This window comes from Aotus nancymaae, unplaced genomic scaffold (assembly GCF_030222135.1).
Source record: "Aotus nancymaae isolate 86718 unplaced genomic scaffold, 86718_ANA_hifiasm-v0.15.2.pri h1tg000032l_0, whole genome shotgun sequence".
Taxonomy (NCBI): Eukaryota; Metazoa; Chordata; class Mammalia; order Primates; family Aotidae; genus Aotus; species Aotus nancymaae.
The window spans coordinates 1,211,947-1,238,926 of record NW_026988445.1 but is presented as its reverse complement, the minus strand read 5'-3'; the positions used below and the strand labels follow the sequence as shown (position 1 = coordinate 1,238,926).

The following is a 26,980-nucleotide window of genomic DNA, read 5'->3' as shown; positions in this document are numbered from 1 at the left end:
GGTGCTCCTGAGCATAGAGATATGCAAGACACGGCCCTTGGGGGTGGGATGTCCTGCAGGAGAAATTAGCCAAAAACACGAGGCTGCCTGCATTGAATGCCACATGATGGATACACATCATAAGTGTCAGAGGAAAAGAAATATTTACTGAGTATTTACTATGTGTCAAAGCACCTCTAAATGGTTTAGATATATTTAATTTTTCCAGTGCTAGCCTCAGCATTACATACACTACTAAAATTGGAAAGATATATTTAATTTTTCCAACAGCCTATAAAGTGATAACTAGTATTATTTTCACTTTATGGGTGAGAAAATTGAGGCTCAAAGAGACTTAAAGAACTTGCTTGGTGTCACAGTTTTTCATGGTAGATCCAGATTTTCAACTCAAAATTCTACCTCTCCAAGTGCATGTGCGTGCACCCATGCATTAAGTGATGGGAGAGGACTTTGGGAAAGAGAGGTGACAACGGGCACAGGACTCTGGAACTTCGATGGCTGAGTTTTCAAGCAGAGGGATGCTTTTAGACGTAGTCTCTTTCTGTCGACAGGTTGGAGTGCAGTGGCGCGATCTCGGCTTGACTCACTGCAACCTCCGCCTCCCGGGTTCAAGCGATTCTCCTGCCTCAGCCTCCGCAGTAGGAAGGACTACAGGCGCGCACCACTACACTCGGCTAATTTTTTTGTATTTAAGTAAAGACAGGGTTTCACCATGTTGGTCTGGCTGGTCTGGATCTCCCGACCTCGTGATCCGCCCGCCTCTGCCTCCCCAAGTGCTGGGATTACGGGCGTGGGAACCAAGAGCTCATGTTTGATGTTTAGTTGCGTAGTCGTTAAGTCTGCGAGTTGTGATCCTGCTTCATTTGTGCTGTGGGAGGGCAGTGGGCCAGGACTGGCTGGCCGAGCTGGGGAGGAGCCCAGGGAAAGAGGAAGGGAGGGCAGGGGAGGGGAGAAGCAGCTGCCCCCGGGCTGGCTGGGAGTCGCTGGGGAGTCCCAGCCCACCCTTGGGCCTAGAGCTCCCTGATACGGCCTCCTCTCTTCGCAGGGCCAGGGGGCGAGGAAGGAGGAGGGAGGGAAGAGGGATCTCGGTGGGGAGTGGGAGAGCGTCCTCCACCAACTAACGCTTGGGTCTTCCGCGGGGCAGCCTCGGAGAGGGTGGCGGCAGGGCCCGGAGTCGCCTGGGTCGCAGCGCCATCTCGTGGCTGCTGGCGGGTCTGCCTTGGGCTCTCTTGCGCACATAGGAGGAACCCGGCGTTCTTCCCATCAGTGGCAGGTGCCCGCCGGCCCGCAGTCAATTCCAGGGGATTTCTCCAGCGTCAGGGAGCCAGGAGGGGAAGGGGGCACGGGTGCTGGGACCAGATTTGCCTGGGTCTGTGCTCCTGGGTAAGGGCTAATTGTCAAGAGTGGGCCTCCAGACCCTGCGGGCCTTGTCCTTTTGCTGGGAGCCCCCACCTTTCTCCCCTGCTCTCTCCCGGCTTCTCAAAAGATAGCATAATGGAAGAAATCATCCTTAGAGTATGCAGGCCAGAACCCTGCCCCGTGGCTTATGAGCTGTTGTCCCCACGCCTCTCTGGGCATCGATGGTCTCATCTGTTAAAGGGCATAATAACACCAGGAGAATATTTTTATAAAGCCTCTAGCACAGTGCCCTCAAGTAGTAGGAACGTAATCCATCATTGATGGCGACATCATCATCAGTGGTTACGACAGATCTCAATGTTGCCGAAGCTCATGCTTAGCAGATGGTAGGTGTTCCGGAATATTCAAACCTCATAGTGACGCCTTCTTAGCTCCAGCCCAAGAATGGGACAGTCCTAGTGCTAGATGTTTGCCTATTTCCATAGATGGTAACTGTCCAGCTGGTCTTGCAAACCTAGTAAAAATAGCTGTCTATTCTACCATCAGCCCAGGAGAATGCTCCTGTGTCCTAGTGACTCCCGCTCCCACTTTTGCCTATAGGAAGCCGTCTTGGAACAAAAGTGTCTCACTTCTGGGAGGCATCCAGGTAGTGAGGGGAGAGGGCAGTGGAGTGGAGTACACAGACTTGGGGCTCCCAAACCGGGGTAGGACCTGGGCAGGCCACTAACCTCTCCTAACCCCATGTTTGTCATCTGTAAATCAGGGATATTATTAGACTTCCCACCTCTTTAGGCTTTCATGGAGTTAAATGAGCTTATTCCTGTAAAACACTTAGCATGGTGGTTTGAGTGCATCAGCATCACCTGAGGATTTATTAAAATGTAAGTTGCTGGCCCCACCTCAAGGTTCTGAATCAGTAGGACTCTGGTGTGGCTAATAATTTGTCTGTGTTTCTAATTTGCATCTCGGGGTATGTTGGTGCAATCTGTCCAGGAATCAGACTTTGAGGACTAATCTAGCACATACTAGACCTTTAATGAATTTTTATTGTCATTCCCCACACACCCATGTACAAATCAAAAGAGAATATGAGAACATATGGGAAAATATAACCCAAATCCAGTCAAGTAAAACTATAAAACCCACATCTAGCCAGACATAATAACAGTTCAATTCATCAAAAGTTAGTTGAATGCCTTTTTCTATTTCTTCCGTATACTTTGTTGGGTAGGGATTCACTCACATGCCCCATCTCTTTCGATGCTCATAACGATCTTGTGAAGTGCATCATGATCTCCATTAAGAGGTAAGTGACTTGCTTACAGTCACAAAGCTCTGGGAGGCAGAGCATAGCCTCAGTTGGAATCCGTTGACCCTGGCTGGGTCCTTTGGAGTACATCTCAGACACCTCAGCGTGCTCATGGAGGCCGGCTGGGCTGATATCAGTCTGCTTCAGCTGCTGTCTTCTGAGAATTTCTGTCTTGACTAAATTTCCTGGCCAAGCTCACTCTCTTAACCAGCTCACACTGCTTTGGGGTCAAGTGTGGATTGGTTTATCCTTGCCGGGCTCATTGGCTCTCTCTTCTCATCCACTGAACACTTGGTCCTTTCAGAGCATGGCTCCCAGCAGAAGGACGAGGCCGTCAGGGCCTGGAGTAGACTAGAGACTCACCCTTGACAATCAGTCCTTACCCAGGCCCTCTAGGTCTCAGGAGGAGTCCCCTTCTCCCCCATCCTGGGCATCTGAGAGGCCTCAGTATCGAGTCACTTGGAGACGTGGGAGGAGCTGCCATCCGTCTGTACTCAGCGCCTCCTTTGCCTCTCCTGAGTGGGGTGAAGGAAGGGAAGAGCACTAAACCTGGGTGGACTCTGGAATGTCAGGATTCTCTCCTCCAGTTTCCTCCTCCAGAACCCAGATGGTTTGGGTTTTTATGGTTGGTGGAATGAACACGGCCTTAAGAGCAAAACCTGATTTGAACCAACACCAGGTCTCTGCTACCAAAATACTGGGTGGTCATTAGGAAGTCTCTTAACTTCTTTGTGTTAGTTTCCTCATCAGCAAAAATAGGCACAGGAGGACTTGCCTTTCAGAACTACTGTTTGGCTTGAGTGACATCTCTGTGTTAAAGTTGCTGGCACCTAATGAGCAGTGTCTTAGATCATCCATGCTGCTGTAGCAAAGCACTGGAGACTGGGTGGCTGGGAAGTCCACGATCAAGGTGCTAACAGATTCAGTGTCTGGTGAGAACTGCCTTCTTGCTGCGTCCTCATATGGTAGAAAGGGTGAGAGGTCCCTCTTGGGCCTGTTTTATAGGGACATTAATTCCGTTCACGAGTGCTCCACCATAATCACCTCCCAATGGCCTATGATTGGGAGGTGATCACCTCAAACAGCCCTCATCTCCTAATACCATTATGTTGAGGTTAGGATCTCAACATATGAGTGGTTGGTGCTGGGGGCAGGGGGGGCACAAACACGCAGACCAGAACAAACACCAAATAACTCCATTTTCATCCATTTGATACTTACTAAGCACCTACTGTGAGCCTCTCCATGGGGGTACACAGGTGAGTGAGTCAAAATCCTTGTCTGCTGGGAGCTTCCACCCCATACACTTATCCTACGTGGACAATGTGGCAGGCCTGAGACCAGATCTCAGTGGGGGAGTTGGGTGTACGAGGCAAGGCTGCTGATTGGGGATGGGTGCTCAGGGTGTGAACTCTGCAGCCAGGGCGACTGAAGCTTGCTCTATGCCTGCTGGGCTTGAATCACAGCTAATGGTTTTCACAGCTTTGCCTTGGAGGCATGGAGAGCCCTTTGAATCACCGAAGGCTCCTCCACTCAGCAGCCTCTGCTCTGGCATCCTTTGTTACATGTCCATTCTCTCATTCATTCATTCATTCATTCATTCATCATTCATCATTCATTCCACAGACATATCAGAAACCCAAAGTGTGCTGGACCCTGGGGCATGGAATGTGGAAGACAGACTTGATGGGCAGGCTAAGAGGGGATTATACCCCGCCCATCCCACCTCTCCTCACTGGGCCCTAAATGGGGTTGGGAGTAGGGGAGTAGCAAATTTTCTCCCAGTTCTCAAGGCTCACCTCATGGGGTCACAGGGAAGCCTGATAAAGGAGAAGTTTCTGAGGTTGCCTGGGCTGGTCGTAGCTCCTGAAGGGATATGGGATGAGGAAGGAGGAGCCATCGTGCAGGGGGATGCCTGACACCTGGCTTGGAGGGGAAGGAAACCAATTTGGGTTCAGTTTCAGTGTTCCCTTGAATTTCTTCTCTTTTAGGAGATGAAAAGAGAGTCAAGCAGCACAGAGTGGAGGATTGGTGGGTGAATGCTTCCAAGGCCCTGCCCCCTCCAGCCCTCCTGCCGGGTCCCTCTGTCTCCTCCACTTCCCTCCCTCTGCAGGCCATCCTCTCCTCTACTCTCTTGTCTCTTCAACGTCTCCCCCTACCCTGAAGACTAAGTCTGAAGCTCCCAAGGAATAACGGAAAAGTGCAGCGACCCCTAAACCTGCTCCCTCCCATCCCACTCCACCTCTGCATCCAGATTTTGCTTCAAAGTTCTGCCCCATGACTTGTAACCAGAAAAGAAGTCCTGCTTAGAAAAAAAAAGTTGTTTTGATTAGAGGGTGGGAGGAGCAAACAGCCTCCTTCGCGCTGAGTTACGGGCTACTCTGCTAGTGAGCTGGTGAGCTGTTGTTAGTGGGTTGTCCATGCCACCAAAGCCCATTTAAATCCTGCAGACTAGGGACATTGCTCTTAGAGGTCTCGTTCAAGGTTAGCTGACGGATGTTGACGGTTCAGTGACTTGTCTAACAATACGCCGTTATGATCATTCTCTCCCCTTCCTTCTCGAATTTCCTTGGGGAGGTCCCAGCCATTCTTAAGATCTCCCTTGTCATCTCTGTGGCCACAGATCAGCTTCTGACCTCTTCCCCAAGCGCCAGAGCCTCATGGTGGTTAGGTGCTTTGGAGCCAGGGGCCTGGGTTCTTACTATCTGTGGGAACTTGGGCAAGTACTTAACCTCTTGGAGAGGTAGTTTCATCATCTATGAGATGGGGATAACAATGTCTGCCCTTTGGGGTGTTCTGAGAATTAAATGGGATAATGCATGTGAAGGGCTTAGCACGGTGCCTGGTAGAGAGTAATCTCTCAATGTGTATCAGCCAATTCTAATGACAGTAATAACATCTCCACTTGGATGACCTACAAATACCTTAAGCTCGGTATTTCTTCCCTGTAAACCAGCTCCCCGGTCTCCCTTTCTAGTTCCCTTTGAAGGAATCAGCATTCTTCCTATAAGTCTTTTGGGATAAGGTCACCTGGATTCTACTTTGTGCCTTTCTTGTGACCTTTCTACCATTCGTTTATGACCATGTTCAGCCCTTCATTATGCGAAAGGAGTCCAGGGAGTCCTTCCCTGGATCCCCTGATGCCAGTTTCCTCTCCACAGAGACATCAGATTTGGCTTTTAGATTATGTTAGTCTCCTCCTCAAGAACCTTTAATGGCTCCCTAGTGTCCACTGCCAAAGTAACTACATACTTCTTACACTTCTCTCTACCATATGCCCTGATACACCTGACCACCCACCTCCATGCCCTCCCCTTGCCCAGCTTTTCTCCCTGGAAGTTTACATAACTGTCTCCACCCAACTCTTGCTCTCCAGTATGTGTATCATCAGCAGGACAGACCTTCAGCACCTATTCTGGGTGAAAAAGAGAATCTTTCGGTGCTACCCTCAACCTACCTTGTCCTTTCTCCACTCGGATTCTTCTCAACATTGACCCTCTTGAAAGGATCATAAAAACTCACTTTAAGGCATATATGAGGAGTTTTGTCTCCCGGGAAGGTTTGCATCGTATCTCTAATGGTGGCATCTCAGGCACCGACTTCTCAGGCAAAGGAAGGGTGATTGGGGCTGGGGGGTCTTCCTGAAACCTCTGAAGAAACACACACTGGCACCTCTGCCAGTCAGCTGCGTCCAGGACCAATGTTCTCCCTGGGTCCGGTTCACTCTTTTGAAGCTTTGCAAGGCCCAAAAGTTAATTCCAACCCTTTCTTTGGTCTCTCTTTGGTCCAGGCACAGCTGTAGGAAAAATTGTGAAGCGGCATGAAAAAAGTGAAGGGTTTAGTGTAGTAAATTCTGCAATTTTTCTTTAAAAAAAATACTGCATTAAAAAAATAAAAATACTATGTCTTCTTATAAGGGAAATGTATTTCTACATACACATATACGCAAATATACTTAAGGGATAGTTCAGTTGAAAGTAGTTATACATCTTTATCATAAAAATCCTTGATTTACCCAAATTAATGTTTCTCTAATGAGAAACTAATTCATAGGATGTGAGCATCTAGCAGGTACCCAATACGTGTTTTATAAACCTGTATCTAAAATGCAAATACTCTGGGCTGGGCAACATGGTTTTCAGTTTTGCCTGTGTGTGTGTGTGTGTGCGCGCGCGCACACATGCACGCGCGCATGTTTAGACATTCTTATGCATTCTATCCAAATGATATTGTTTCTAAAGAAACAATACTGTGGCTTTGATGCACTTGTATTTTTTTCCCATTGTGGCTGGTTTTGGATATACCCACAATTACTGTTGTCAACGCAGTTCCCATTTCACCCTCTATAAATGTAGATTTACACAGTGGTGGCATGTATACCGTGGTGACTTCACAGTGATGAAAGCTGACACTGAAGAGCTGTTTCAGCCCTGTTCTTCTCACCTGCTGGCGTACAGGAAGAGCCCTGGTTTCCTCTGTGCCAGTCTGGACACTTCTGGTTACCCAGACTGGGATTCCAGGGCAAACCCCGCGGGTTCTAGTTTGTAAACTGTAAATGGAAACAGCTCTACTTCCTTACATGTACACTTTGGAAATAAAGCCCTAAAAATGAAAAAAAGAAAAAGAGTAAAGGGCATGAAACCAATCAGAAACCACAAAAAGCGTTCATCCATGAGAGGAAGAAGACCTTGCTGCCAGGCCAGTGGGGAAGGAGGAGATCCTAGAGACTCAGGGAGGCCAAAAAGTGGAACCCAGGGCAAAGGTGTGTGTGTGCGCCCACATGCACAGCTGGGAACACAGCTCTGGCATTTTAGGTGTCTCAGCCCACAGCTCTGCCCAAGCCCAGCAGAGGCCCACTCTGCCCCTTCTTATTTGCCCCTTTGCCCAAATTTCTCAGATGCCAGGATCCAGGCTCTATCCCTATGGCTCCCTGTGGAATACCCTGGGCACCTCCTCAGGGTGCTGGGGAGACCACCATAGGGTAAGACTCACAGGATAAGACTCAGGAGGCCTGGGTTCTCCCTCTGCTTCTGCCTCCCTATCCGCCTTAGATTCTTCTGGTATAAAGAGGCTCAAAGATCTCCCAGATCTCTTCCAGCTCCAACAACAGATGATTATTTTGGAAAATAGTGAAATTCAGAGACTCAGTTTATCAGAATGCTTTGGCTGCAAATAATAGAGATATGAAGAATAAAAACGTGGGGTTCTGTTAGCAAGAAAGGGAAGGGGAGTAGCAGTTGGGTGGCCAACAGTGCCTGCCACAATCAGGGGGAATGCTTTCAGGAGCGAGAAACCAAGACTGTCTGGTTGTTGTGACCAGGAAGGATATTTATTAGAAGAAAGGTGTGGTGTGAGTCTGGAGGAAACAGGCTGGAAAAAAGTAGGAAGCACAATAAATGTCTTCTAGCCGGAGTGGCCTGGTGTGGATTCCTCATCACAGCAGAAGAATTCTAGGGCTTCTAGGCTGTGTGTCACTCATTCAAGATTGAAGTCTTCGCAGCCATATAGTATTGGCTCAGACTGGGATTCAGGCCTATGGCCTGGATAGCTGAGTACAGAGAGAAAGAAGACTTGGCCTTTTTAGTTTCCAAAGTGGCCACCTATCAAGACCTTATATAATAGGAGATTCCCCTCCAATACGAAAGAGGAGTTGGATACTACCCGGCCAAAACAAAGCCAGATGGCCCAGCTAATATCCAGGAATTTGAAAAGCCCTTATTGAGCCTGTGGCCTGGGAAATGCAGTACTTGGGAAGGCAAAGGTTGGACTTATTTATGGCCACCATGATTAATTACCAGGAAGCAAGTAAGGACTATATGCTTCATATCATTTTGCAAGTCTTATTAACAGCTGGGTAAGTTTATTTTGATTATAACATGAATATCTATGTCCACCAAGTTTGTAGTGTGATTGGTTGTTCACAATTTTAAGATATTATAAGAATAGAGTTGTTTTTAAAGCAAAAAAGACTTAGAAGGAACATTTTAAACAATTAGTCTCAGAGATTGCCAGCTGGATACATCACACCTGAGTGAAACGATGGAAAGGCTCCAAGACACCAGAGCTGGAAGCAGTGCCCTCAGCTCCCTAATACATTGGCGAGTCCCCGGAAGGTCTGAGGTTCCTTTTTAAGTGGAAAGATAAGTAATACCTTTTCACCTCAAAGTAAGGCCGTTAAGCTCCAGATGATCCTCAATGAGGGATATAATCCTCTCAATATTAAAAAATCACCCCTCTACAGGGGCCTCTAGACTGCCCATTGTGGGATATGACAGAAACCAAATCCTGCTCCTGTCTTCCTTGGACCTGACTTGATACTACTTTCAGCAACTCATGGAGCCAACTCAACCTAGACAGTGAAAGGCCAAGACCCACGGAACTACCACCGCCCCTCTGTCAGCAGGAAGCAGTTACAGAAGACTGATCTTCATCCACTTTCCCCCAAAGCTTTGGGGTCTTGGACTCTTGAGGCAGGGGAAATGTTACAGTAGGTAGCTAGTCAAGTATGATCAGGGCAGGAGAGGGCTCCCCACCACACATGCACCAGAAGTGTTGAGCAACCATCAGGTGATGGTCAGGCAGTTGTTAACAGTTTCTTTAAAGTAATAATTGGTCAAAGCTGGTGCCAGGGAAAGGGAGGCTCCTAATAGATAGAAAACACCTGAAACTGATCAGCAGCTTCCCAATCAGATCCTGGAAGTATGGCAGCGTATAAAACCCCAAGTCAAGACGTCAAGCTGTGCACTTGGTTTCTCGAGTCGCCTGCTTGGTCCTCTTCCAAGTTGCACTTTCCTTCTTTCCTTTCCTTTTTTTCCTACTGTCCTAAAGCTTTTAAAATAAACTTCCACTCCTGCTCCGAAAAAAAAAATTACTTAGTCAAAATTTATTTCAAGGCCTGAAAACATTCAGACTAATCAAAATAGTACTACTGTAACTTCTTATAATAGATAATTAATTAATATAAAACTTTGTAAAATGTAGATACAGTTAACTAACCTCTGCACACCATACCATCCATCTTAAAAGCAATGGCTATTTAACAAAATGTAAAGTGACGATAAAGTATTAAAGAACATTCACACGCTTAACGAGAACATGATTAACAGCAAGCTAGTCAGACAAAACAAGCACAAAGCTTTTCACATTTTCCATGTTTGTTTTTAACTTTGCTTCATAAAGCCACTTATAATTGAGGAGTCTTTCAAGTATAGGATTTCTAATATTAAAAATAGTATTTTCTACATATCTCTATAAAGAAATGAAAAAGCCACAAGTTGCATTGTTTGCCATAAATTCATACACCAAAAAGTAAAACACAATCCAACTAAATTTTTTTTTTTTTTTTTTTTTTTGAGACAGAGTTTCGCTCTTGTTACCCAGGCTGGAGTGCGATGGCGCAATCTCGGCTCACCGCAACCTCCGCCTCCTGGGTTCAGGCAATTCTCCTGCCTCAGCCTCCTGAGTAGCTGGGACTACAGGCAAGCGCTACCATGCCCAGCTAATTTTTTGTATTTTTAGTAGAGACGGGGTTTCACCATGTTGACCAGGATGGTCTCGATTTCTTGACCTCGTGATCCACCCGCCTCGGCCTCCCAAAGTGCTGGGATTATAGGCGTGAGCCACCGCGCCCGGCCATAGTGAATTATTTTTAAGATTACCTTCTATATACTTCTATCCCTCCACCAAATCAACCACCAAATTTATTGCTAAAGTGAACAGTAATGCAATATACTATTTGAAGGGGCCCAACGCAATCTGTAATTTTAATTTCCTAAATATCCAAAGATTTCAACTTTCTGCCAATATCAACAAAAAAGACTCAAAAATTACAGTCAGTAGGAGGAAAAAATCTAAAGTATGAAGATAGTTTTAACAAAACCGATGCCTTTTCCTCAAGCTACAAGCATTCTTTAGCGTTAAATTACATTGTGCATATACAACTACACCAGTTTAGATTTGTCCTGGAACATACATTAAGAATAAATAATTTCCATGGACTTACTTTGTATTCTTAGAGTATGGGTTCCATCCTATGCGCACCACCATTTTGTAGATATCTCCACTTCCAACACTGGCCCAACCATAATAAATGCCAGTGCATGCATCAGCTGGATGAGTACTACTTGTTCAGGTAAGTTCGCTGTGGCCATGCCCAGTGCTTGGAGCGGTAGTCCCTGGCCTGGGCAGAAGTAGAGCAGGTAATTCAGAATGCAGTCCCCTCGCTCGGGGCACGGGGTGTGGTCCGATCCACCCATTGTCCAGACCCCTGCTTAAGGAGGTCCATCGGGGGAGGGGGTGTGAACTCTGTGCCAGGCAGATGCCCAGGACACTCAGTGGTGCAGTGGGTGGGTCCCTCACGCCGCTGACACCAGGAACAGCTTCTGAGGCAGCTGGACTAGGGAGGACTATGACCTGTACCTGCTTCTCCCACACACTTCTCTGATGGGGGCCCGCAGGGACGACACTGATGGGAGCAGAGGCTTCTCAGGGATGATTTGGATGGAGAAGGCAGAGAGAAGCAGGTGGATTATGCAAGTTCTACTGTATTGATACAAAACTTCGATTTGTCTGCACCACCTCCATTTAAAATAAATCAAACATGTGTTTGCACAGTTTCACCATGCCTGTGACCCAGGTGGAGGCGAGGTTCGCCTAAGTATGCAGCAAGATCTCGTTCAGTCAGCAATGCGCATGCGCACACGCGCACCCGCATGCGCACCCGCGCACCCGCACCCGCACATGCGCACACAGCACAAACACGTGCGGATGCGCAGTGCTGCCTCGCCGCCAACAGACGGCGGTGGAAGTGAAGTGAGATCCGAGCCGGATGCCAGGCCAGTGAGCCTTGAAAGTCCTGAACTGGCTGCTCCTGTTTTTGGAGAGAGCAGAGTCACAAGGTCTATTGAGGTAAATGACTGGATTTTAATTGGTGCTCTTTGATGGAGGTCTCAGGGTAAGGTTCAGTCTTACACTTCATGACAGCCCAGGCTCCCACCCCGGCCATCATCTTAGGACATGTCAAACGTCCTGTCCAACAACCACTACAATTCAGACATTTCAGAGATTTAAGTTCTTCCCCTTGGTGCAAAGAAACCCTGCAATGGTGGTTCTTGCATTATCTAAAAAGAAACAGTCTCTTCTCAATTAAACTAATTCTTGAGTATTCAAATCCAGTGACTAGGCATTTTTAATCATCCTCTCTAAAACAAACAGAAATTTCCTCCAGATTATCAGGCCCACTTAACTTCCTGAAGCCAGTCCCTGAAGGAGTATCACCAAGTCTCCTGCTTAGAGACCACTGGCCTTGAGGCAGCTCTGGACACCTGGTGGGCACAGTCAGGGAAAGTGGGAGAAGGGAGCAGAGGGGTGCCACCTCCTTCTGCCATCTGAGTTCCTCTGTGTCTCAGGGCCATTCAGCTAGAACCCTCCCACTGCTCTCACACACCTCACACTCAGATTTCCAACTTAAATCCTCTTTCCCTCTCCCTGGCCAGGTCACAGGCTGTTTCCTGTCTTGGTGGAGCCGCAGGTGTGTGACAACTTGGTCTCCATTTGCCCACCAAACCCAGCCTCCTCACTGGTCCCTCAAAGCCTGCTCTCCTTGAGACTTCTTTCCTATCTTGCCTCCAGTGACGTTGCACCCCAGCCTTACTCTCTTCATCACCATCACTAAGGAAGGCTTTTCTTGCCTACCAGTCAAACACCGGGCTTCTTCCCTGGGCAATTTATTTTTCCTAGCTCAAAGGTTACCCTTCACCCGTGGTGTTTATTGACATGATTTCACTGAATTACAGATGTAGTCTGTGTGGCAGTTGGGGTGTGGGGCAGAAACAAAAGTGGCCTATACCATCTACATGTGACATTCCTTTCAGTTTTCCTTCCCAGTTCATTTGTTTCTTTGTTTGTGCATCAAACATTGCTCATTTGTCATTTGTCTGGTTTTGTGAAAGACATTGGGCATAAAAGAAGGTAGATAAGACACGGTTTCTCCCCTCAGCCCCCAAGAAAGCTCGGAGTCTAGTAGGACAGTAGTTAGAGGTTCACAGCAGATAGGGACAATACAGTGTAGTGAGTGCAGTGATAAGGCATTATGAGAGTGATGCAGAGGGACTCCGAACCTGGGTGGGGAGGAGGCTCAGCTGAACGTTGAAGGATGAGTAGGCAATAGCCAGGGGAAGGTGAGGGTGAGGGAAGGGAAATCAAGGGACAGTGGTATAGCCGGGAGACGGAACTTGTAGTCTGGGGGCCGGAAAGTCACCATCACGTGTGCTGAGAACTGAAGGTAGTTCGGAGTTGCTGGAACTGAGGTTTAAGGCAGAGAGTGGTGAGTGACGAGGCCAGAACTACTCTAACTCTAGGGGATGTCATACCTACTGCAGTCATCACGATAGATAGCCCCTGTTGTGCACAATTTTTCTGGCCTTAGACCATAGCCCTGAATGCGGCTGAGAGGTAAGGCTAAGCTTGGTGATAAGGACTATAACCTGATAAGGGCTAAAGAACTTGAACTTTGCCTCATGCTACCCCAGGTGACTGGGCCTCCCCCATGCTGTGTCCCTCTAGGCACCTATGTGCTAGTCTTTTCCTTCTCACCCCTTCCTCCTTAGATCACAGGCTGTTAGGACTAAAAGAAAGCTTAAATGCCATCAAGGGCAACCCCCTTCTTTTCAACAAATGAAATGACACTAAAACAAAGGCTCAGAAAAGGGATTGGTGTGCCAGAGGTCACATAGTCAGTGGTAAAATCTTCCAGGTCTGTTCTTCCCTAAGACCCACTTAGCTACTGGCAATATCCCCAGTGTCCACCCTGCCCTGAACTTCTCTTGGTGTTTTCTTTCAGACATTTGGATGTGGCTGAGGCTGATTTGCCAAATCCTCTCCCTAAACCTTATTGTTTATGAATTGGGGGTGGGTCCTGGCCGTTGGACAATGAGGCCCCGGGAGAGGTTTATTGGGGAACTGTAGGAAATGCACTTCCTTCCTCTTCTGAGCGAACTTCCAGAAGTACCAGGTGCTCCTGGATGTGTGGGTGGGACCTGCACACAGCCACTGGGTAGAAATTCTCAAAGGAAGTTTGGAAGAAGGGGAGCCTTGGGAGACACACAAATGTAAGCCAGCAGAGCTTCCAGCTTTAACATTTCCCCTCACGCCTTTGGGAAAGACTGTCAGAGACACCTGTACAACCTGGTGTGTGGTCTGGGGTGACTGTAGAGAGAGGCAGTCAAAGGAGGACTTTCCTGTTGCCACCTACTTGGTAGTATCCTCAGGGTTGGGGCAGGAGGCAAATACTTGGAATTTCAGGCCATGATTGGGGAGGGAGCAGCAGTCCCCCCACCCCATCCCAGTGATGCTGGGAGGGCTGGAAGGAGCCCAGGATACTCAGAAACCCCTGGTGCCTGTGCAGCTGTAGGCCTGGGTTGCACATGTATCAATTCTGTGTATCAACAGCAGGTGTTTATCCTCTCTTCCCCTATTTTCTGTCCTCTTGATGTCAGGCTGCCCTGTGACTTGTTTTGGCCAATGGAATATGAGAGCAGCACTATCAGGGGTTTTAAATGGGTTTGTGTGTTTTGGCTTTGTCTCCTGAGCGTCACTGGTGATGAGGAGAGCTTGTTCTGAGTGTCTGCTAGAGCTCCACGACATCCGACCTGCAGGCTATTAAATGAGAAATAGATACAATTGCCATCTTAGATTTCAGGGTTGTTTGTTAAGCAGCAGGGTCAGAGCAAATCCTAGAATACAGTTCTTTTGAGAGAGACTGAAAACACAAATGACCAGCGACTTAACACAAAAAGGTTTTCTTCTCTCATGTAAAAGTCAAAAGGAGTCACTGAGACCCGGGACCCTTTCAGCTTTCAGTTTCATCCTCCCCAGGTTGTGGCCTTCATCCTCATGATCCAAAGTGGAATGAGTGATCAGCGTCTACATTCTAGCCAGCAGGAAGGAAGAGTGAGGGGTGGCAGAAGGACATGCCTGTCCCTTTAAGGAGACTTCCTAAAAGTTTTACACCAGGAGTAATTTTGAAAATATTTAATGACCAGTAAGGCACAAGTTTCAGTTAATCAGAACCAATGCCAGCTATAAACAACAGGTACATCTCTGCTTGGGCATGTAGGGTAACTGTTGGCCCTGATCACATCTTTCCACTTACAGATCTCATTGGTAGATCTTAGTCACATGACCCCACCTAGCTGCAAGGAAGGCTGGGAAACATAGTCTTCCCTTCTGACAGTCATGGATCCAAACACAACTTGGAGATTCTATTACCAAGGGAGAAGGAGAAAGAATTTACAGTGGGACAGCTAGTGTCCCTGCCACACTATTAAAGGCACTTAGCAGAGCTCTTGGTACAGGTCTGTAAGCCCTTTCCACAATTTAAAAAAGAATTTTCCAAGTTTCTCTGAAAACTTTTATGAAAAAGTATTTTTCATAAATCATTAGTCAGCAGAATCTGACCTAATGTGTCTATTCCATCTGGTGTGAATATTCATACATTTGCTGCAGAAATATAGTGTGTTTGATTATGAGGTACTGCCCTGCATCCCTCTACATACGTATAGTATATATACGCATACACATATATGCGTGTACACAGTATTACCTTTATAAAATCTAAAAAAAAAATTTAAATTTGAGCACATTTGCCCCCCAGGGTTTTGAGTAAATCAGGTGATCGTACATCCCAGTTTTACAACTGTAGTCCTGGTGAGATTATTGATAGCTCCCCCACCCCTCCTTTTCACTTTCAAAATTGCCTGGTTTGCATGATACATTACATGTTCAACCTGTGGATAAGGGATTGTGAATCTGTACAAAGTTAAGCTCTCAATAAACGGCAGCAGTTATTACCATTCCCAAGTCGAGCTCTTATAATGCCTATGTATATACAAGAATATACTGAAGTTTTTTAAGGTAGCCATCCAGTTCCTCAAGCCTAAACAGTACCCTCATCCCCAAACAGTACCCTCCTCCCCATTTTGGCTCCATTATTTATGAATTGGCTTCCAAGACAGCGTGGCAGCCAGCTTCATCCCAGCTGCCTCTTAGCGGTCACAGGCTTGGAAGTAGTGAGCACTAAATCAGGGCTGTTTTACTGAAGCAGGAAAAGGACCAGCACATTTTGAATGTTGACAGGCTTTTCTTTCTTTGTTTATGGGGAATTTAAAAATAGGTCTGGAGATGACTTTTTGCAGCTGAACTCTACATTCGTGATATCCCCTTTCCACAGAAGAGATGTGGGGCACATCTGACTGCAAAGTCCGTTTCTTGACTTGAGGCTCTTCCTCCAGGTTCCAGTCGGGACCTCAACGCCTGGGATAGGTGCCAGTGTCTGTCTCAGCAGGGCCAGCCCTGAGCAGCACTGTAGATGGTCCCTTTCTGTTCCCTCCTCCCTGCATTCCCTCACCATCCCCACTTCGACTTACCCTCTTTCAATTTCCCACGGCAAAGCACAGTGTAATATTTCCTAAACTTGGCTCGTCTTCACTTGCACCTGAGGGTGTTTGAAAACACAGATTGCTGAGCCCTGCCCCCAGGAGAGTGACTGAGGAGTCTGGGGCTGGGGCCAGGGCCAGGAATCTGTATTTTTAACTGTCCCCTTGGTGATTCTGAAGAGCACCCTAGATCAAGAAACACTGGGCCAGGCACAGTGGCTTACACCTGTAATCCCAGCACTTTGGGAGGCTGAGGTGTGAGGATCACTTGAGGTCAGCAGTTCAAGACCAGCCTGGCCATATGGTAAAACCCCATCTCTACTAAAAATACAAAAATTAGCTGGGCGTGGTAGTGTGTGCCTGTAATCCCAGCTACTCCAGGGTCTGAGGCAGAAGAATCACTTGCACCTGAGAGTCAGAGGTTGCAGTGAGCTGAGATCATGCCACTGCACTCCAGCCTGGTGACAGAGTGAAACTCTGTTTAAAAAAAAATAAAAAAGTCTGATGAAACTATGGGACAATCACAAAGACTTTGGAAGAATCTTTCCTTCTCTTGAGATCTTTAAGAAAAGGTCAGTTTCTTTTTTCTTTTCTTTCCTTCTTTTCTTTCTCTCTCTTTCCTTCCTTCCTTCCTTCCCTCCCTCCCTCCCTCCCTCCTTCTTTCTTTCTTTTCTTCAGAGTTTGGCTCTGTTGCCCAGGCTGGAATGCAGAGGTGCTATCTCAGCTCACTGCAACCTCTGCCTCCCAGGCTCAAGTGATCCTCTTGCCTCAGCCTCCTGAGTAGCTGGGACTACAGGTGCCACCATGCCCAGCTAATTTGTTTGTGTTTTTGTAGAGACCAGGTTTTGCCATGTTGCCCCAGCTGGTCTCAAACTCCTGTGCTCAAGCTGTCTGCCAAGTGCTAGGATTACAGGCATGAGGCACTGCTCCTGGCCAGAAGAGGTCAGTTTCTAGCTTTTGGGGTTGTTCAGCACATTTCTGTTTAGGGTCAGAAGAATGGGCTGAGGCTTCTGGGGCCATCTTCATCCCTCCTGTCCTTTCTCAGAGTGGTCCCTTTCTCCCTTCTTCAGGAAATGAGGCACCCAAGCCTTTGTGGCTGAGTTGACCTGCCCCTTAGCAATCCTTCGAGGCTTGCTTTATAGGAACCTCCAGAATGCCTAACCCCTGATCAGGTTCCAGAACAATGTCCCAGAACATTCTGGGCACTTGACCGGCCATACCCAATGAGAGTCAAGTATAAGAAGGTCAGTGTAGGGAAACGTAAGGGGAGAGGAGAATAGGAAAGTGCTGTCACAGGAAGTAAGATGTAAATAAAATGTCTGTTTCCAAAGAGGCAGTACAGCCCAGGGGCTGTGTTCTCGGGCACGCACACTGTCAGGTGGTTTTGACAGGGCATGGAGCTGAACCGGACCTCAGAGTCAAGACAGGAGAAAGGAGGCACAGGCATGGCAGCCAGATGCTTTTTCTTCCTCTGCTTTCTGTTGGGTGGCTTAGAGGATGCACGCGGAACCCAGACTGCACTCTTTCCTCTGAATGACTTCCAGTCACATCCCTCCTTGACCCCCAACTGAAAGCCATTCTACTTTAATATTTCTCTTGGGAAGTAGATTCCAAAATTTCCCTAAGTCTTCCCGTAAGGGGAGCCTCTGATTTCCAGTAAATCCAGGGTCACATAGTTTTCTATATTCATTTGCATTTGGTTTGCATAAATTAGCATGCTACCAAGTCCTGGACTCTGAGTCAAAGCAAGCCAGGGAATGAATGCAAAAAGGCTCAAGCTTTTGTGCCCCTGGGAATGGCAGAGGAAGACAGCTTCAGCCTCAGAGAGCACAGCACTGAATTGTAGGTAACAGGTCTCCTCATCCCCTTGGCCAGCAGATTTTCACCCTGGGCCCGCTGAGAAGCCTGCCAGGGGGTCCTCTGTTGTCTGCATCCTGAGGTTTCATCCTCAATGTGTTGGAGCCTAGGAGAGAGGATTACAGTTATGTGGTATGTGAGGGAGTTGTGTTCGATGGGGTAGGTGTTGGGTGAGGAGGGATCCTCAGATTTGGGTAAAGGCAAGAAGGCAAGGAAGCCAAGAAAAAGCAAGGAATTGGAATAAAGATGGCGTGTGGGGAAAGGGAGTGAGCTGGGTACAGGGGTGGGAGCAGCTGCAGAAGGAGGAGGACAGAGAATCTGACTCACGATTGAGACAGCCTGTGGGAAGTGGACCCCTAGAGTAGGAACTGGAGAGCCAGAGAGGAGAGTTAAAGCGGGCAAGAGTGGGGTGAAGCAGAGGCAAGCAGCAGGCAAGCACTGCATGGCTAGTTGAGAATGGAAGGGGCACATGGTGATCTAGGAAGTTTCTGTTTAAAAGCAGAGAGTGTATGGTCAGGCAGTTTCCCCAGGGGGAAAAAAAAAACCTTTCTGTTTTCTTTTGCCAGGCAGGTTATGTTAGACTAGGGTTTCTTGCTGGGGTCTGTCCTGGGACTGTCTGTGGTGTCACAAAGAGCTCACAGGTACAGATCACAGATTTGAAAGTGACTCCAGGTGGAGCAGATGACAGTGAGATGGGACTTTAAGTTGTTTTTCTAGAAGTAACAAGCTGCTCCACTACCCACACATACAGCTCATTCTCCCGGTGGCCAACACACTCCTGTGCCTGAGGGAAAGGCAATGCCTATGGCAGAAATGGAGCGATCCCCCAGCCAGGGGAGAGAGTGGCATCTAGTATGCTACCCAGTGCTCTAATGCATGGAGCTTATTAACTGCTGACCGTAGACCAGTCACTCACCACAGTATAGGTTGGAAGCCTCTAAGGCCATGCACTTTGCAGAGTCAGCCCATGGTGGGGCCAGGAGTGTGGGCTCCAGAGTCAGCCCCTTGGGATTTAATCCTGGCTCCACCTCTAGGGGACTTGGGTATGTTCTTGCAACTCCTCTGTGCCTCAGTTTCCTCACCTGTGAAATGGGAATAATAATGCCTACTTCATAGAGTTGTGGAGAAAGAACTAAGCACAATAATTGCTGTAGAGTTCTTAGAAGAGTGGCTGGCAGAGAGGAAGCACTCAGTAGAGGCTATGATGACACACAGCAGCCCTGATAAGATGCAATAGAAAGATTGCAGAGCTTGGAGAGAAACACCGGATGGGCTCCCAATTGCTTGGCTCTGTGCCCGATGTGGCAGCTGCTCTTACAATTTCAACTTCAGTTACTGCAGCCACGGCAGCAGGCTGTGTGGATGAAGGCCAGGTTCAGGCTCTGGCCAACCACAGGTTGGGAAATGACACTGTTAGCTGGTGATGTTTCATCTGGCCTAGTGATGTTTCTTCCTGTTTTCAGTTTTCCTTTCCTTTTTAGGGGAGTATAAGGGAAAGAAATTGCCCCTTTCTTTTTTTGGAGAGAAAGAATCCATGGGCTGGAAGGAGGGACCCTGGCGCAAAGAAAGGCATGGGACCCTCCATGACTCGTTTCTACCACTCCGCTTCGAGGGCTCCTGGGGAGGGTTTCTTAGTCTTGATCGGTGGGCAGGAGAAACCAAAAATCCTTAGAAGGGTTTCTCCCTGCCCTAAGCCTCCTGTCAGAGCTAGCAGAGATCTGCTGGAAGGAGGCCGTCATGCCTGGGTGCAGGAGCAGAAGGATTTTATAACAAATATTTGTGGAGCTCCTAATATGTGCCAGACTGTGGCAGACCTGGATACCCAGAAACACAGCCATTCCCCTAAAGGAGGTTGCAGGCTATACCAATTAGAATAATTATTTCAGTCCCTTCTTATCAACAGAGTTGTCCATGGAGACTATTTCTCCCCCTGCCCCAGGCACACAGAAGCCTTGAGACTTTCATTGTGGCCCCATGGTGACGTCCCTGACAGCACACGCAGGTGGCACTCTCAGCTTATCACTGATTTGCAGAGCTGCTGTCTTGAAGCTAAAAGCAATGCACCAGTGGATTAAAAAAAAAAAAAAGTTCTGGAAGGCTTCTTAGAAGGTCATTCTTCACATCGCTAACTATTCAGATTCCAGAACACGGTGCCAACCCTCTGCGTTTACCCCAGCCTTGCTCTTCCTCTCAAGATCTAGCTGCTAATGCTATGGGATGGCTGGTGGCCCCACTTGGGCTCCCCCAACCCCCGCCCTGAGCTTCCGCCTGTTTGGAGCTGTTATCGGAGGAAACAGGCTTGAACACGACGGAGTTGCTGTTGCTTGGGCCTGGCCAGAGAGTTGTGTTTTCTTAGCCTATATCACCTCAGATTGACCCTCAGCCTGACTGCAGTCCTTACCAGCTAAATTCACCATCCCTAGATGCCCAGAAGATTTCAAAAGTGGTCTGTAGGCTGCCAGTTGATGTTAGAGTTCAGAGAATCCCTGAACTTCAGCATTAGAAAGGAGCAGCCGCTGTGTCGGGGTGTCAGGGGCTGGGTGCAGGGCTGTTGCTGTGATCTCAGCTTGCTCCCCTGACAACCCACTCATCCATCTCTGAAGACTGGGACCAGAGCCAAGGCTGGGACAGGCCTCTCTGGGAACAGGGGCCTGTTAGCATTGGTTTCATTCCTTCACCGAGAGGCCTAAAGGCATTGGAATTATGAGCAATTAATGTGAAACAGAAACAAGTGGCTTTAGTTCCAGGCATCCGAAACAGAAAGGAAGCTGTTGACATTCTTTGAGACCCACTATAGGCTATGATTTATGCTGTGCTAGCCAGCATCTGCTACTTACTTGAAGTAGGACCTTGGGAAAGTCCCTTCTCTAGGCCTCAACTTCCTCATATGTAAAAGTGCATCTGGGATTAGTCAAGACCCTTCCAAGCCTGACATGCTATAGTCTAAGTGTCGTAATAATCTCTGTGTCACCCAGGGATCAAAGATTTACAGATGTATAGGAGAGATGGGGAGGAACAGAATAAGAAATATCCTTGTGAGTTTAGTTAACAAAAAGGGTGGGAGAAAGAAAGGAAAGTAAGAAAATAAAGTGAAAAGGTAGAAGAGGGCAGAGTGTGAAAGAGGGAGATGAGGAAAGTACCAAAGATAGAGATGTCTGCTGCAATTTCTCAGCACTGTTCAGATACATCCTGGCCAGGTTTACTTTCTTAGGGACCGGGTAGATAGTTAGGGTGTGGCAAATGGTATTTTTCTAAGAGTCACAATAGTATTGCCATCCCACATGCTCTTACACAATGTGATCTTGACATTTCTCTACCAAGATAAATGCAGTCTAGTTCCTTTCCCTTTAAATCTGAGCTGGCCTTAAGACTTGCATGAACAATAAAATGTGGTAGAAGTTATTCCAAGTGACTTCTCAGACTTGGTCAGAAGCAGCTTCCCTTTAGTTACTTTGAGACGTTTGTTCTGAGGGTAACCTGAGGCCGTCATGCTGGAGAAGCCACACATAGGCGTTGTTGTTGACAATCCTAGCTGAACCCTGCCTTCTAGTCATTTCCCTCAAGGTTTATCAAATAAGTAAATGAAGCTATCTTGGACCCCTCAGACCAGCCCATGCTCCAGCTAAGTATTACTGATCAATTTCACTTTATACCACAGGGAGCAGAAGAATCACCTAGCTGAGCCCTACCCAAATTCCTGCTGTGTATGTGCCTAGTTTTTTTTTTTTTTTTTTTTTTTTAATAAAACAAAACGTACTAGAACAGGATGGTAGGATTTTTTTTAAAACTCTTGTCTCAAACAGCAATGAAAAATCCTTTAAAATTTAAAAATAAGACTTCAGGATTTTAAGAGGTATGAAATTTCAAAAGCAATCTGAAAGCCAACTTTTAATTTGCCCATTAAGGACTTTAGTACAAAACTACCATCTTCTATAGGTCATCTTATTCTTTTTGTTTTTGTTTGTGTTGATACAGAGTCTCACTCTGCCACCCAGATTGCAGTACAGTGGCACAATCTTGGTTCGCTGCAACCTCCCGTTCCCAGGCTCAAAACATCCTCCCACCTCAGCCTCCCAAGTAGCCAGGAATACAGGTATGCACTACCATGCCCAACTCATTTAAAAATTTTTTTTAGTAGAGGTGAGGTCTCACTGAAGCAGTGCTATTGTCTGGGATAAATACCTGGGTTCATCATCTCAAGCCAAGAAGATTAAGGACATGGACACACATCAGGAGTAAGTTTAGGGGCAGAGGTTTAATATGCAAAAGAACGAGAAAGGAGAAGAGCTCTCTCCCTTGCAAAAGAGAGGGGCTCCCAAAGGGGAAAACCCAGCCCGCAGTGGACTACACCTGAGTTCTTAGAAGAGTGACTGGCAGAGAGGAAGCACTCAGTAGAGACTATGATGACACACAGCAGTCCTGATAAGATGCAATAGAAAAATTGCAGAGCTTAGAGAGAAACACCAGATGGGCTCCCAATTGCTTGGCTCTGTGTCTGCTTGAGCAGACAGTGTCTGATTTACGTAGGGCCCACAGAATGGTTTGACCAGGTATGAGGTTTACATAGTGTGCGGGGAAGGCTGCTCACCCCACCATAATCTTATTATGCAAATGGAGTCTTTGCTTGGCTGGTGCCATATTGTCTTCTCCTTACTGTACCTGTGGTTTGACAAAGGGAAGGGAAGATGGAACTGCCATTTTGAACATGCCTAGTCCCAGGTAGCCTTTTTCTATTGTCACAACTGCTGGCATTCACCTGTGCAGCTTCCAGCTCGTTTGTCTATGTCTGCAGCTTGATTTTACAGGCTGCTTTTTGTTAGAAGAAAAAAATGATTTGGGGGCTGTTTTTCATTAAAAGAAAACCCTTACCGAGGACGCCCATGCCCTCACTATCTGCCTAAGTAATTTCTCCTTAACTCCTATATCATTACTACATTGACCAGGCTGGTCTCAAGTTCCTGGGCTCAAGTGATTCTCCTACCTCAGCCTCTCAAAGTGCTAGGATTACAGACATGAGTCACTGTACCCAGCCATATTGTATTTTTTAAAGTGTATTTTATCATGAAAAAGGGAGAAAAGGTACTACATCTTACCAGAATAGCTAAAATGAAAGAGAAAAACACTATCAAATTTTGACAAAGATATGAAACAACCAGAACTCTAATATATTCCTGGTGGCAGTGTAAAATAGCATAGCCACTTTGGGAAATAGCTTGGTCATATCCACTAAAGCTGAAAATATTCATCTATTCAATTATATTGTTAAGTATATACCCTAGAGAAATTTATGAGCATTTTAACCAAAAGATCTGCGTATAAATGTCCACAGCAGTAATCTTTTCCTTTCTTTTTTTGCTCCAGTCAAGGGAGAAGCAGTAATATTTTAGTATCCAGAAAGTGGAAATAACCCAAATACCCATCAACAGCAGAATGAATAAATAAATTATAGCATATTCACACCATGGAATGTTGTATAGCAAAGAGAATGAATGAACTATTGCCAAAAAAGACAAGGACAAATCTTATAAACATGATGCTGAAATAAACCAGAGTCCAAAAAGTACATATTATGTGATTCCATTTATATAAAGTGGGAAAAGGAAGCAACATTAACTTATGGTGTTGGAAGTTAGGATAGTGGTTACCCTTAGGGGTAGTGACTGAAAGAGAACATGAGAGGGGTGTTGGGGATGTGCAGTGATGTTTGGTTCTTCATCTGGGTGCTAGTTGCATGGGGTTGCTCACTTTGGGAAATATCATTGAGTGTTATGCTTCTGACCTGTGCACTGTTCTGCATATGTGTTATACTTCAAAACAAAACATTAAAACACAGGAGGAAGGACATGGTCTCAAAGCAAAGGACAGGTTTTTTTGTTTTGTTTTGTTTTTGTTTTTGTTTTTGGTTTTGGTTTTGGTTTTGTTTAGTTTTGGTTTGAGACAGAGTCTTGCTCTGTTGCCCAGGCAATAGCTCACTGCAACCTCCACCTCCCGGATTCAAGTGATTCTCCTGCCTCAGACACCTGAGTAGCTGGGAGTACAGGCATGAGCCACCAGACTGGCTAATTTTTGTGTTTTCAGTAAAGACAGGATTTCACCATGTTGGCCAGGCTAGTCTTGAACTCCTAACCTCAGGTGATCTGCCTGCCTCAGCCTCCCAAAGTGCTGGAATTACAGATGTGAGCCACCACAGACATGATGCCAGATGTGAGGCCAGAACAGGTCTTTAAAAAGTAAGTTTAACTTTATGAAAAGTTTTATGAAAAATGTACTACATTTGTCCACATTTTTCTCATCTCTCCTTGATCCAGTGTAAATTGCTTTAGGACAGGGTTCTGGGGCTATGCCAAGGTCAGTGGGAAAAGAAAACAGGGGTGACATGATTGGCATCAACTGATGCTGTGAGGAACAGGCCAGCTCTCCGAGGAAGGTGCCTCTCAACTGCTCCTGGCTGCTGCGCTCAGAGTTCACACGCACTGTGTTGTGTGCGTGTCTAGGCAGATGCTTCCCAACCTTTTGCAGACCATGGCATACGCAGAAAATGACAACATTGGAATGGCACACTGGCATACCAGATGGAGCTCCTGGCAGTCAGTGCTGACTGGCCTCATCCTTCAGCCGCCCCCAGAAAGAGAGAGATCAATACCTTGGCACATCTGTGGGAAAGCTCCAATTAGAGAGTGAGGGGAAGACATGGGGTTCCGCAACACATTTCAGGTTCTCTAAACTGACAAAGCAGAAGAGTCTGGGCTTCCTTTGCCCTTTTGTTCTTGGAGAGCCCAGCTGTGCACACCCCTCACCCCTGCACTATAGCTCCCATTTGGGTAGTGAAAATCACAGGACTCAGGGGAGTTATGCAGCATTTGGGAATGGAGACCTGGAAAGCCACGCTCCTCCTTGCTTGCCCGTGAGCCTCTCTTCTTGCTGTCCCCTTTACAAACCAACAGTCCCTGCAGGGGGAAGACGCTCTGCTTTAGTCAGTTCCACCTCCCTTCCAGGTCTCATCCTCCTTCCAGCCTCATTTTCCCCACATCCTCATGCTCCTTCCCACTGCTCACCCTCACCCCCAACTCTCCTCCAGCACATCACACATTGCACCCGGCATGCTGCGCTTGTCTGCCATCTATGAACAGACCCACGTCACCCACACCCTTCTCTTTCCCTGTCGTGCCGGAGCCTCTGCCAGGAGCGCTCAGCCTGCTGTCTCCACGCAGACCTCCCCTCTCTGCAAAGCCTCCTTCTGCATGCTGCCTGAGAGCCACTCCTCTCTTGGGTTTGTGTTACTGCTGTGTGTGGCGGCATCTCCACGCTGCCTGATTTCCCGTCTTGGCCTATCGTAGGTGCTCAGCAATCGTTTCTCAAATAACCACCAGGTTGCAGAGGGACCCCGACACTAACTCCACCCCACCCCGACTCTTGGCAGTCATTCATTGCCTCCTTGAGTTGGGATCCCAGCCTCTCAGAGGACCTGTCTTGCCGCCATTCTACACTCTGTCACCCCACTGCCAGGAGTGGGCTCCCTGGGCTTCCATGGCCATGCTGCCTGGATGAGACTCATCGTTATCAGCTCCTAGCTCTGGTGGCTGCCTGCTCAGGGGTGGCTGCGGGCCTAGGGATTGGGCTGATTACAGGTGAATCAGCACAAGGCTGACTGTGGTGTGTGTGACAAAGGGGAAGGGTAACTGTCTCAGCCTCAGTCCTGGCTCCCCTCCTTCTGGCCCTGACCTGCAGTAACAGCATATGGCCACCAGGGGCTCTACTGGGTGACTCATGCCCCACAGAGAAAGGCCCATTGGGAGCATCTGACCCCAGCTCCCAGCAGATGAGAAAGGAAGCATTTGGGAGTCCTCTTCTCTCAAAGGTCTCTGGCGCTGAAGCCCCGCAGCCCCACCCAGCTGCCTTATCCTTGTGTTTTGCCCCTCATGGGTCTAGAAGCTGTTGTCTCACACCTTAACATCTTCCTCCTTGCTTGCCACGAGCCTTCTCTGCAGGCTGCCCCCTTTATAGAACAGTCAAGGTAGAGGGAAGATGCCTCCACTTTTAGGAGAGTGCCAGGCCTACTCCCTGTGTGCTCCATCTGCCAGGGCATGGAAAGGACAATTGTCCTGTTTCATCTTTTCAACACCTCTTGACTCTGTCCTCCTGGTCTCCCCACAGCCAGCTAGGTTCAGGGCCTCCCATCTCTGGCCAGGATTAGTGCAACAGCTTTCTGAAGGGTCCTGGGCTCCAGGGAGCCCCTTGCCCATCAAGTCTCCACCCTGGAGCCAGACAGCCCTCACTCCCTTCAGACATCAGCCTCCAGTGGCCCCCAAAAGCCCGACATCCACACAGTACCCCACAGCCCCAAGATCCAGCTGCTTGATTTTCCTGCCCTGTGTCCCTCCTGTCCCCTGGCCCTCCCACCCAGAAATCGCCCCAACACACTATGATGTTTCAAGCCTTTGTATTTTGCATGCATTCTTCTCCATGGCCCAATTCCCTCTCTCCACCCCTCACCCCACCCCTCCTGCGCCTTTACCCTTGTTCCCCGTTCTTTTGTCACCGGGCACAGCCCTATTTATCCTTCAAAACTGCCACTTCCTTTGCAAAGCCTTTCCTGACCCGGGTCCCAGTACTTCTCCTCTGAACAAATCTTGTTCCTGTTCCCTTAACATGTGTCTCTCATTGTATCTGTCACTCAGAGTTGCAATAATTACTCACACACGCCTGTCCTGTGTCCTCCACTGGCCCCGTACCTCCATGTGGGACCTGTGGCCAGCACACATCGGTGCTGCCCGAAAGCTGTTGCACTGGAGTCGCTTCCTCTGTCCCATCACCTCCCACCTTAAGCAAGTCCTTTAGATGACCTGAACTCCAGTTTGTTGATCTGTAAAATGGAGAGATGTGAGAATCAGAAGAGAACACGCAATGAAAGGGTGTAATAAACTGCTAGGGGCTGTACAAATTTTTTATTGCATTTTTGTCTACTAGTGTTTACCTACACTTGCCTGTGTGGAAATCAGAAGATTAAAGGAATGAGATGTGA

At 47.6% G+C, this 26,980-nt stretch overlaps 1 long non-coding RNA gene across 2 annotated transcripts; it reads left to right on the top strand.

The window, feature by feature from the left end:
- The first annotated feature begins 956 nt into the window (after window positions 1–956).
- On the top strand, window positions 957–26,980 carry LOC135277419 (uncharacterized). Of its 2 annotated transcripts, none has more exons than XR_010345017.1 (4): window positions 957–1,266; window positions 1,906–2,005; window positions 23,320–23,518; window positions 24,453–26,980. It is a non-coding gene; the product is annotated as an uncharacterized LOC135277419 (long non-coding RNA). The 2 variants fall into 2 exon arrangements; XR_010345016.1 differs by having other exon boundaries at window positions 957–1,290.